The sequence below is a fragment of the Siphateles boraxobius genome, unplaced genomic scaffold, assembly GCF_051911475.1.
Source record: "Siphateles boraxobius isolate OS27281-9 unplaced genomic scaffold, OSU_SipBor_1 12, whole genome shotgun sequence".
Classification (NCBI taxonomy): domain Eukaryota; kingdom Metazoa; phylum Chordata; class Actinopteri; order Cypriniformes; family Leuciscidae; genus Siphateles; species Siphateles boraxobius.
In genome coordinates this window covers 5,328,398-5,340,512 of record NW_027508722.1, presented here as the reverse complement: position 1 = coordinate 5,340,512, position 12,115 = coordinate 5,328,398, and the positions used below count along the sequence as shown (strand labels likewise).

Below are 12,115 nucleotides of genomic sequence, written 5' to 3'. Positions count from 1 at the left end.
CCGGGCACAGACACCTAAAGTGTGCTCTGAAAAGGTGCAAAAGCAGCTGAAAATATGCATCCTCTTCAATCAGAGACAACAATAACTTGCAATTATTATAATGACACTTCCAAAATGAATTTAAATATAATAATAATGTATAGCACACAGGGGTGCCCAATCCTGCTCTGTGCAGGACAGTGGATCAGCAGGACTGAGAGTTGTTGGTGAACTGACAGCTACCTCTTGATTTTGAGTTTAACTGCGACACATCTGGCTGCCATTTTGGAGTAGCCAAGCCGGGGTAGCGTTGCCGAGGGGTCTAAGGCGCTGGATTTAGGCTCCAGGCTCCAGTCTCTTCGGGGGCGTGGGTCCGAATCCCACTGCTGCCAGCAGAGGTTTTAATGAGGGCCAGACACCTAAAGTGTGCTCTGAAAAGGTGCAAAAGCAGCTGAAAATATGCACCCTCTTGAATCAGAGACAACAATAACTTGCAATTATTATAATGACACTTCCAAAATGAATTTAAATATAATAATAATGTATAGCAGGACAGTCGATCGGCAGGACTGAGAGTTTTTGGTGAACTGACAGCTACCTCTTGATTTTGAGTTTAACTGCGACACATCTGGCTGCCATTTTGGAGTATGGCCCAAATGCTTTGATTAGGTAATTCAGTTGTGTTTGATTAGAGATGGAATTGCAATCTGCATGGAGGGGGGCCTCCAAGAGTGTAACTGCATCCCCCCTCTACTTAGTAGGCCTTTCCACCTGTCGAGGAGCTCCTTCAAAGCATGAAGAATTTCAACTGATTTAACTATGGAGAAATGAGACACTAAAAGAAAAAATTGGCGAAAATGGCCCACAGAAGGCATTCTCACAAGGTAGCGTGGCCGAGCGCTCTAAGGCGCTGGATTAAGGCTCCAGTCTCTTCGGGGACGTGAGTTCAAATCCCACCGCTGCCAAGTGTTCATTTTAGAAGGCAATTGTGAAAAGACTGGAGAAGTGACACTGCTTGCTCCCAGTCTCTTCAAAACTCAGCCGTTTTTGCTTTCCTTGGCCGAACTCGGCGGGCTTCAGAGCCTGACGATGAAGGTCCACACCCAACAATTTCTCTATTTCTGAAATTTAATGGGCAGAAAATGGCCCACTAGAGTAACCACGCCGGGGTAGCATGGCCGAGGGGTCTAAGGCGCTTGATTTAGGCTCCAGTCTCTTCGGGGGCGTGGGTTCAAATCCCACTGCTGCCAGCAGAGGTTTTAATGAGGGCCAGACACCTAAAGTGTGCTCTGAAAAGGTGCAAAAGCAGCTGAAAATATGCACCCTCTAAAATCAGAGACAACAATAACTTGCAATTATTATAATGACACTTCCAAAATGAATTTAAATATAATAATAATGTATATCACACAGGGGTGCCCAATCCTGCTCTGTGCAGGACAGTCGATCGGCAGGACTGAGAGTTTTTGGTGAACTGACAGCTACCTCTAGGTAGTCCATAAAAATAAAAAGCGTCCATTCAGTCCTTGGGCCGATGGGGCTCGGACGTGGGTTGGCGGACGAGCGCGCCGACCCCCCGAAATTTTTGGGGGGTCGGCCGACGCCGCGGGCCGACCCTCCCCGGGCGCCCGACCCACGCGGGCGGGGTCGGGGTGCCCCGAACCCCTCAGGGGCCCGACGGGAGTGCCCCGAAGCCCGAGGCCACCCTAAGCAGTTCTGCCTTCGTCCTTGGTGGGGTGCCACACGTGCCCCGTCCCACTAACCCACTATTTGTCCGATTGGCCACTAGAGTGACCAGACCCCCCCCCCCCCCCCCCCCCACGAACCTACTATTTGTCCAATAACCCACTATATTTACCAAAAGTCCCGTGACCGACAGGGGTTTTTTCGGGTCGGAAAAAAAGGTTTCTCCGATCTTCTCGAAACTCTGGATTCTGATAGAGGATGAAGAGAATTAAACTTGAGGGCAAAAATGGAGGCTCTAGACCCTTCCTGACCAGAGCTATGGATATCCCACGTAGCATTTTTTCAATGGAAAAAAATAGTGGGTTCGTGGACGGTGGAATTTTGGGGTGGCTCTTGGTGCCACGGACTCAGGGGGGCCCACTGAGTGCAGTAAAATGGTTTTCATCAAAATATCTCGAAAGCTCAGCTTAAAAACCACGTGTCCACGAAGCCACTTTTTGTCCAATAACCCACTATTTTTGTAAAATGCTAACCCGCTCTTCATTCAATAAGCTGCGATCGGACACAATCCCACCTGCCATCGATTGAATGGGGATTGGGACAGTTTCTCTGATAGACATTTGAATTAAAGTTGCTGTCATGATGAAAACCATTTTACTGCACTCAGGGGCCTCCCCTGAGTCCGTAGCACCAAGTCCCATCCCATAATTCCACTGACCGCGAAACCACTATTTTTTACAATGGAACAAATGCTACGTGGGATCTGACAGTTTCTGTGATAGTCATTTTTTGAAAAGTTTTTTTCTTGATAAAAACTATTTTACTGCACTCAGGGGGCCCCCCAGAGTCCGTAGCACCAAGTCCCATCCCATAATTCCACCGTCCACGAACCCATTAAGTCGGGGGCCCCAGCGAACGGCGATCCGCTAGGGGGCGTCCCCGCGGCGCGCCACCGCCCTGGTTCGAGTAAGGGCCCCCGTGGGACCTCATCACCCGAATTTGAGCTCTCTGGGTCTTCGCGTTCCCGAGATATGAGCGATTTTGTTCCCGAGATCGTGACGTCATCAGCGAGCGCCATTTTGAAGTGTGCCCGATGGTTTTCGGCTAATATCTCCGCGAAAACACGGCCAAAATTCATAATTTTTTTATCATTCTTTTCAGCTCAACTAGACGGTTCCACGGCCGGATCCGTCCAGTTTTTGCTTAGATAAATGTGTATTTTCATCTACATCTCTGGCCCCCGGGGGCCCACGGGGCCGTGGGTGGTCTCAAAGTAAAGGTCTCGTCCCCCTCTAAACGAGATACAATTTTGGTGTCTGTAGGAGCCAGTGGGACATCACAAAAAATTAATACGTTGTAATTTTGTCCAGTCACCATCCACAATCAATGGACTCATCGCAAACGGGGGTTAGGAAACGCTTAGAAAGCGGCTAGGGCCCTCAAACTCGGGGGCCCCACTCGGGGACGGGAGACGACGGCACTCGCCGAGTTTCGGGTTCCCGAGATCGTGACGTCATCAGCGAGCGCCATTTTGAAGTGTGCCCGATGGTTTTCGGCTAATATCTCCGCGAAAACACGGCCAAAATTCATAATTTTTTTATCATTCTTTTCAGCTCAACTAGACGGTTCCACGGCCGGATCCGTCCAGTTTTTGCTTAGATAAATGTGTATTTTCATCTACATCTCTGGCCCCCGGGGGCCCACGGGGCCGTGGGTGGTCTCAAAGTAAAGGTCTCGTCCCCCTCTAAACGAGATACAATTTTGGTGTCTGTAGGAGCCAGTGGGACATCACAAAAAATTTTGTCCAGTCACCATCCACAATCAATGGACTCATCGCAAACGGGGGTTAGGAAATGCTTAGAAAGCGGATAGGGCCCTCAAACTCGGGGGCCCCACTCGGGGACGGGAGACGACGGCACTCGCCGAGTTTCGGGGTCCTACGACTTTCCGTCTCCCTATGGCCTCCACATCTGGCTGCCATTTTGGAGTATGGCCCAAAGGCTTTGATTAGGTAATTCAGTTGTGTTTGATTAGAGATGGAATTGCAATCTGCAGGGAGGGGGGCCTCCAAGAGTGTAACTGCATCCGTTTTTGCTTTCCTTGGCCGACCTCGTCGGGCCTCAGAGCCTGACGATGAAGGTCCACACCCAACAATTTCTCTATTTCTGAAATTTAATGGCGAGAAAATGGCCCACTAGAGTAGCCCAGCCGGGGTAGCGTGGCCGAGGGGTCTAAGGCGCTGGATGTAGGCCTGAGTCTCTTTGGGGGCGTGGGTTTGAATCCCACCGCTGCCAGCACAGGTTTTAATGAGGGCCAGACACCTAAAGTGTCCTCTGAAAAGGTGCAAAAGCAGCTGAAAATATGCACCCTCTTGAATCAGAGACAACAATAACTTACAATTATTATAATGACACTTCCAAAATGAATTTAAATATAATAATAATGTATAGCACACAGGGGTCCCCAATCCTGCTCTGTGCAGGACAGTCGATCGGCAGGACTGGGCACCCCTTGTCAATGGAGTTTGCAAATTTGACTCATTGAGAGTTTTTGGTGAACTGACAGCTACCTCTTGATTTTGAGTTTAACTGCGACACATCTGGCTGCCATTTTGGAGTATGGCCCAAAGGCTTTGATTAGGTAATTCAGTTGTGTTTGATTAGAGATGGAATTGCAATCTGCAGGGAGGGGGGCCTCCAAGAGTGTAACTGCATCCCCCCTCTACTTAGTAGGCATTTCCACCAGTCGAGGAGCTCCTTCAAGGCATGAAGAATTTCAACTGATTGATTGAAATTCTTTTGGCCAGGTGTCTGTCACTCATCTTGATGTGCCACTTGGCAGACACGCATCTACAAAATTCAATAGTTTCAAGAGAGAATCAAGTCAAAATTAAGAATTTTGAAGAAAATGAAGAGCGTAGAACTCTGAATTGTACATAAAAGCACTGCACGTTGTATGTGACAGCTTCAGATGAGACCATTCTTAGGCACAATGCCTGGAACAGATGCAACTTCTGCATCTTTTCCTGCCACAGTACCTCATGCGGTCTGGGCACGTTTTCAGTTTCTAAATTGTCATGGGCATATTAGATATTATGTCATCTCCAATTTGGATCCAGCCTTGTATGAGGATTTCAGATGATGCTAACTTCTGTGAAGAGATGATGCCAACTCTGTTTTAAAGTTGACATGAAATCAAAATTGACCCTATTAACTTTGTTAGCACATATAACTTGTCTCGTGGTGAACAATTAATCTGTGGAAGTTAATGCTCAGAAAAAATACAAGTACTCCACAGCGACTCCTGGGGTCACTGTTTCACAAATGGAAATTTTGCATAGTGTGCCTTTAATGTAATACAACACTATTAACTAAAGCTTAAAACAATTATTGAACCTGGTCTTTAAACTGTAGAAGTTTGTCAGTTTATAAATCCATTAACACCATATAACTAGCCTCTCTTTGTTCTGCTAATGGTCACAATTGTGACCTGACGAATAATCAAGTTTTTTGTATGGACTTTGATATATTTTTTTGACGTAATTGATAAAGATTGTTTAATATCCTTATAAATTCATACATGTTATCTCAGGGAAAAGAAATTGGAATTACATGGGTTAACTGCCATATGCAACTGTAACCTATATTTTTGCTATAAGTACATTACTTTGACAGTCACCTTTGATAATGTCTTGTACAATTATGTTTTTTTAATGCTGCCTAGAAACAATATTGTGAGAGGTGATAAAAATGTGAATTAAAAATAAGTTATTTTTAGTTTAAATACCTTTGAGCACATTGGATAAAGTAAGCAAATTAGAGTGGGCCTTTTAAGAAGTGATTTTAAAGCACTATTGTTGCATATTTAAATCTATATAGAAAAGAATACTAACCGTTTCTTTAGTTATTTACAATGACACTTATGGTTACACTACTTGCTTTTCCCAGTATGGTTTGTGAAACTAAACTTAGTGCCTAGTTAAGAATGGCTAGAAGAATGCACGCAACTTTCCAAATGTAAGATAAGCCCATGCAATAAAGGTCACATATTCCAAGAATTGACACATTTGCTTTAATAAAATTGAAGAAAAAAACGACATGAAACAACATTTAACAAAGCTTTGCCATAAATATAAATAAATCAGTAGCATTTCAGAACATAATGGACAAAATTAACCTAATTTCAATAGCTTTAGAAAACATGACTTAAATCAATATTTGCCATTCATTAAAAAAAAAAAAAAAAAAAAAAAACACTACCACCATTTCAATGGAATTACAATCCTGAAAACTACTTTAAACTTCAAACTACTTCAACCTTCTTCAAACTTTCAGGTCCAAACTTTCACAAGCCAACTTAAACGTTATCTCGGCCAACTTTTTAATCTATTATTTTACTAGGAATCTTTTGAACATTGCACAATTCACATGTTTTAACGATTGCTACACATTGGATTTGATTAAACAATCTTCAAAGTTATAGCCTCTTGCTTTACTGAGCATTTGCTTTATACTCATACACTGTGGTTTGCTTAATTTTACAGAGACTTAAGTTGTTGAAGGTAGAACTGCAGCAATTGGCTCCAAATTACATAAAACTCCACAATCATCTGAAGTTGTATAATATGGGGCTCGAACCCACTATCTCTGTGTCAGAAGCATATCACTCATCTCATTGCACCACTGGGAAGTTGTGTTTTTGCAAAGATGCAGAAGGCGGTCTGGGTTGTTTGGATACATGATTTATTAAGTTGGCTTGTGAGAGGTATCATTTGCTCCAATATGGCGGAAAGTCACATTGTTGGAAAATGACAAATGAGATATTGTCTGAATCGGCATAAACCAAGTAACATAATGACATAACGTAATCAAAATTTGAACAATGTTTTCAAAAGTTATAAGCGTTTTTGCAAAAAAAACGTATATCTCAGGAACACTAGGTGGCGCTGTGTTCAAAATTTTCATGTCCCTTCAGGACATTTTGTCGATCATCCTTACCAAATTCTTTGCTAATATGTCAAATAATTTAAAAGATATTGCAATTTATGACAAAATTCTAAATGGCGGACACGTGGTACATCCAATCCTGGCAAAATTGATATCCACAGAATCGACATGACACAAGAAATCCATAGATACCACATTTATGATTTTCTGACAAACTGTTCAAAAGTTATTGGCCAAAATAGCTATTTTTCATATCTCATGACCCATAGGTGGCGCTATTCCCAACTTTGGCATGAAACCTCAGAACATGCTTCCGATGAAATGTACCAATTTTCGTTTCGATTGATCAAATTTTGGCCGAGATACAGCCTCTTAGCCAATTTTGGGTGGACCTCGTTAAGTTTGCGACACCATAACTTTTTTTTCCCAGTAAAAAAAAAAAATCGGGAACAGTACCTTTATGCGGCTCAGTCCGAAGATCATTTGAGCACACGTTTGGAGAAAATTGGACAAAATTTGAAGGAGGAGTAGCGAAAAAACTGAATACTCTACTTTTCAAAATGGCCACTACTGTAATGGGCGGGGTCTTAATGTACAGTATTGGTTGTGATCAGCATGATGAGTGGAATCAGGTGGACTAAGTTTCATGTCTCTAGATCAAAGCGTTCAAAAGTTATAACCATTTCAATGTTGCATTTTTGAACTGGTGGTGGCGCTATAGAGTTGGTTCTAGAGACTCAAAATTTGGCTCAATTACTCTTCATGATCATCTCTATAACGATGCCAAATTTCATCATTTTCCTACTTACGGTTCATAGGGCTGCCATAGACTTCCATTTGCGGAATAATAATAATAATAATAATAATAATAAGAAGAAGAAAACTAACAGATACAATAGGTGCCTTGCCCTTCGGGCTTGGCCCCTAATAATAATAAATAATAAGAAAACTAACAGATACAATAGGTGCCTTGCCCTTCGGGCTTGGCCCCTAACTAACAGATACAATAGGTGGCTCAGGCCCTTCGGGGCTTGGCCCCTAACTAACAGATACAATAGGTGGCTCAGCCCCTTTGTGGCTTGGCCCCTAATAATAATGTATAGCACACAGGGGTCCCCAATCCTGCTTTGTGCAGGACAGTCGATCTGCAGGACTGGGCACCCCTTGTCAATGGAGTTTGCAAATTTGACTCATTGAGAGTTTTTGGTGAACTGACAGCTACCTCTTGATTTTGAGTTGAACTGCGAAACATCTGGCTGCCATTTTGGAGTATGGCCCAAAGGCTTTGATTAGGTAATTCAGTTGTGTTTGATTAAAGATGGTATTGCAATCTTCAGGGAGGGGGGCCTCCAAGATTGTAACTGTGTCCCCCCTCTACTTATTAGGCCTTTCCACCTGTCGAGGAGCTCCTTCAAGGTATGAAGAATTTCAACTGATTTAACTATGGAAAAGTGAGACACTAAAAGAAAAAATAGCCGAAAATGGCCCACGGAAGGCATTCTCACAAGGTAGCGTGGCCGAGCGGTCTAAGGCGCTGGATTAAGGCTCCAGTCTCTTCGGGGGCGTGGGTTCAAATCCCACCGCTGCCAAGTCTGCATTTTAGAAGGCACTTGTGAAAAGACTGGAGAAGTGACACTGCTTGCTCCCAGTCTCTTCAAAACTCAGCCGTTTTTGCTTTCCTTGGCCGAACTCGGCGGGCTTCAGAGCCTGACGATGAAGGTCCACACCCAACAATTTCTCTATTTCTGAAATTTAATGGCCAGAAAATGGCCCACTAGAGTGGCCAAGCCGGGGTAGCGTGACCGAGGGGTCTAAGGCGCTGGATTTAGGCTCCAGTCTTTTCGGGGGCGTGGGTTCAATTCCCACTGCTGCCAGCAGAGCTTTTAATGAGGGCCAGACACCTAAAGTGTCCTCTGAAAAGGTGCAAAAGCAGCTGAAAATATGCACCCTCTTGAATCAGAGACAACAATAACTTGCAATTATTATAATGACACTTCCAAAATGAATTTAAATATAATAATAATGTATAGCACACAGGGGTCCCCAATCCTGCTTTGTGCAGGACAGTCCATCGGCAGGACTGGGCACCCCTTGTCAATGGAGTTTGCAAATTTGACTCATTGAGAGTTTTTGGTGAACTGACAGCTACCTCTTGATTTTGAGTTTAACTGCGACACATCTGGCTGCCATTTTGGAGTATGGCCCAAATGCTTTGATTAGGTAATTCAGTTGTGTTTGATTAGAGATGGAATTGCAATCTGCAGGGAGGGGGGCCTCCAAGAGTGTAACTGCATCCCCCCTCTACTTAGTAAGGCCTTTCCACCTGTCGAGGAGCTCCTTCAAAGCATGAAGAATTTCAACTGATTTAACTATGGAGAAGTGAGACACTAAAAGAAAAAATTGGCGAAAATGGCCCACAGAAGGCATTCTCACAAGGTAGCGTGGCCGAGCGCTCTAAGGCGCTGGATTAAGGCTCCAGTCTCTTCGGGGACGTGAGTTCAAATCCCACCGCTGCCAAGTGTTCATTTTAGAAGGCAATTGTGAAAAGACTGGAGAAGTGACACTGCTTGCTCCCAGTCTCTTCAAAACTCAGCCGTTTTTGCTTTCCTTGGCCGAACTCGGCGGGCTTCAGAGCCTGACGATGAAGGTCCACACCCAACAATTTCTCTATTTCTGAAATTTAATGGCCAGAAAATGGCCCACTAGAGTAACCAAGCAGGGGTGGCATGGCCGCGGGGTCTAAGGCGCTGGATTTAGGCTCCAGTCTCTTTGGGGGCGTGGGTTCAAAACCCACTGCTGCCAGTAGAGGTTTTAATGAGGGCCAGACACCTAAAGTGTGTTCTGAAAAGGTGCAAAAGCAGCTGAAAATATGCACCCTCTAAAATCAGAGACAACAATAACTTGCAATTATTATAATGACACTTCCAAAATGAATTTAAATATAATAATAATGTATAGCACACAGGGGTGCCCAATCCTGCTCTGTGCAGGACAGTCGATCGGCAGGACTGAGAGTTTTTGGTGAACTGACACCTACCTCTTGATTTTGAGTTTAACTGCGACACATCTGGCTGCCATTTTGGAGTATGTCCCAAAGGCTTTGATCAGGTAATTCAGTTGTGTTTGATTAGAGATGGAATTGCAATCTGCAGGGAGGGGGGCCTCCAAGAGTGTAACTGCGTCCCCCCTCTACTTAGTAGGCATTTCCACCTGTCGAGGAGCTCCTTCAAGGCATGAAGAATTTCAACTGATTTAACTATGGAGAAGTGAGACACAAAAAGAAAAAATTGGCGAAAATGGCCCACGGAAGGCATTCTCACAATGTAGCGTGGCCGAGCTTTGATTAGGTAATTCGATTAGGCTTTGATTAGGTAATTCAGTTGTGTTGATTAGAGATGGAACTGCAATCTGCAGGGAGGGGGGCCTCCAAGAGTGTAACTGCGTCCCCCCTCTACTTAGTAGGCATTTCCACCTGTCGAGGAGCTCCTTCAAGGCATGAAGAACTTCAACTGATTTAACTATGGAGAAAAAATTGGCGAAAATGGCCCACGGAAGGCATTCTCACAAGGTAGCATGGCCGAGCTTTGATTAGGTAATTCGATTAGGCTTTGATTAGGTAATTCAGTTGTGTTTGATTAGAGATGGAATTGCAATCTGCAGGGAGGGGGGCCTCCAAGAGTGTAACTGCGTCCCCCCTCTACTTAGTAGGCATTTCCACCTGTCGAGGAGCTCCTTCAAAGCATGAAGAATTTCAACTGATTTAACTATGGAGAAGTGAGACACTAAAAGAAAAAATTGGCGAAAATGGCCCACGGAAGGCATTCTCACAAGGTAGCGTGGCCGAGCTTTGATTAGGTAATTCGATTAGGCTTTGATTAGGTAATTCAGTTGTGTTTGATTAGAGATGGAATTGCAATCTGCAGGGAGGGGGGCCTCCAAGAGTGTAACTGCATCCCCCCTCTACTTAGTAGGCCTTTCCACCTTTCGAGGAGCTCCTTCAAGGCATGAAGAATTTCAACTGATTTAACTATGGAGAAGTGAGACACTAAAAGAAAAAATTGGCGAAAATGGCCCACGGAAGGCATTCTCACAAGGTAGCGTGGCCCCTAACTAACAGATACAATAGGTGGCTCAGCCCCTTTGTGGCTTGGCCCCTAATAATAATGTATAGCACACAGGGGTCCCCAATCCTGCTTTGTGCAGGACAGTCGATCTGCAGGACTGGGCACCCCTTGTCAATGGAGTTTGCAAATTTGACTCATTGAGAGTTTTTGGTGAACTGACAGCTACCTCTTGATTTTGAGTTGAACTGCGAAACATCTGGCTGCCATTTTGGAGTATGGCCCAAAGGCTTTGATTAGGTAATTCAGTTGTGTTTGATTAAAGATGGTATTGCAATCTTCAGGGAGGGGGGCCTCCAAGATTGTAACTGTGTCCCCCCTCTACTTATTAGGCCTTTCCACCTGTCGAGGAGCTCCTTCAAGGTATGAAGAATTTCAACTGATTTAACTATGGAAAAGTGAGACACTAAAAGAAAAAATAGCCGAAAATGGCCCACGGAAGGCATTCTCACAAGGTAGCGTGGCCGAGCGGTCTAAGGCGCTGGATTAAGGCTCCAATCTCTTCGGGGGCGTGGGTTCAAATCCCACCGCTGCCAAGTCTGCATTTTAGAAGGCACTTGTGAAAAGACTGGAGAAGTGACACTGCTTGCTCCCAGTCTCTTCAAAACTCAGTCGTTTTTGCTTTCCTTGGCCGAACTCGGCGGGCTTCAGAGCCTGACGATGAAGGTCCACACCCAACAATTTCTCTATTTCTGAAATTTAATGGCCAGAAAATGGCCCACTAGAGTGGCCAAGCCGGGGTAGCGTGACCGAGGGGTCTAAGGCGCTGGATTTAGGCTCCAGTCTTTTCGGGGGCGTGGGTTCAATTCCCACTGCTGCCAGCAGAGCTTTTAATGAGGGCCAGACACCTAAAGTGTCCTCTGAAAAGGTGCAAAAGCAGCTGAAAATATGCACCCTCTTGAATCAGAGACAACAATAACTTGCAATTATTATAATGACACTTCCAAAATGAATTTAAATATAATAATAATGTATAGCACACAGGGGTCCCCAATCCTGCTTTGTGCAGGACAGTCCATCGGCAGGACTGGGCACCCCTTGTCAATGGAGTTTGCAAATTTGACTCATTGAGAGTTTTTGGTGAACTGACAGCTACCTCTTGATTTTGAGTTTAACTGCGACACATCTGGCTGCCATTTTGGAGTATGGCCCAAAGGCTTTGATCAGGTAATTCAGTTGTGTTTGATTAGAGATGGAATTTTAATCTGCAGGGAGGGGGGCCTCCAAGAGTGTAACTGCGTCCCCCCTCTACTTAGTAGGCATTTGTCGGCATTTGACATTGTCGAGGAGCTCCTTCAAGGCATGAAGAATTTCAACTGATTTAACTATGGAGAAGTGAGACACAAAAAGAAAAAATTGGCGAAAATGGCCCACGGAAGGCAT

General features: G+C 44.5%; 8 non-coding genes across 8 annotated transcripts; all 8 read left to right on the top strand.

Moving 5' to 3' along the window:
- Positions 1-862: 862 nt before the first annotated feature.
- On the top strand, positions 863-944 carry trnal-aag (transfer RNA leucine (anticodon AAG)). The gene has a single exon. It is a non-coding gene; the product is annotated as a tRNA-Leu (tRNA).
- Positions 945-1,147: 203 nt separating this feature from the next.
- Positions 1,148-1,229, top strand: trnal-uag (transfer RNA leucine (anticodon UAG)). The gene has a single exon. It is a non-coding gene; the product is annotated as a tRNA-Leu (tRNA).
- Positions 1,230-8,118: 6,889 nt separating this feature from the next.
- On the top strand, positions 8,119-8,200 carry trnal-aag (transfer RNA leucine (anticodon AAG)). Its single transcript has one exon. It is a non-coding gene; the product is annotated as a tRNA-Leu (tRNA).
- Positions 8,201-8,403: 203 nt separating this feature from the next.
- trnal-uag (transfer RNA leucine (anticodon UAG)) lies at positions 8,404-8,485 on the top strand. The gene has a single exon. It is a non-coding gene; the product is annotated as a tRNA-Leu (tRNA).
- A 561-nt stretch (positions 8,486-9,046) lies between these two features.
- trnal-aag (transfer RNA leucine (anticodon AAG)) lies at positions 9,047-9,128 on the top strand. Its single transcript has one exon. It is a non-coding gene; the product is annotated as a tRNA-Leu (tRNA).
- A 203-nt stretch (positions 9,129-9,331) lies between these two features.
- Positions 9,332-9,413, top strand: trnal-uag (transfer RNA leucine (anticodon UAG)). Its single transcript has one exon. It is a non-coding gene; the product is annotated as a tRNA-Leu (tRNA).
- A 1,773-nt stretch (positions 9,414-11,186) lies between these two features.
- Positions 11,187-11,268, top strand: trnal-aag (transfer RNA leucine (anticodon AAG)). Its single transcript has one exon. It is a non-coding gene; the product is annotated as a tRNA-Leu (tRNA).
- Positions 11,269-11,471: 203 nt separating this feature from the next.
- Positions 11,472-11,553, top strand: trnal-uag (transfer RNA leucine (anticodon UAG)). The gene has a single exon. It is a non-coding gene; the product is annotated as a tRNA-Leu (tRNA).
- Positions 11,554-12,115: the final 562 nt, after the last annotated feature.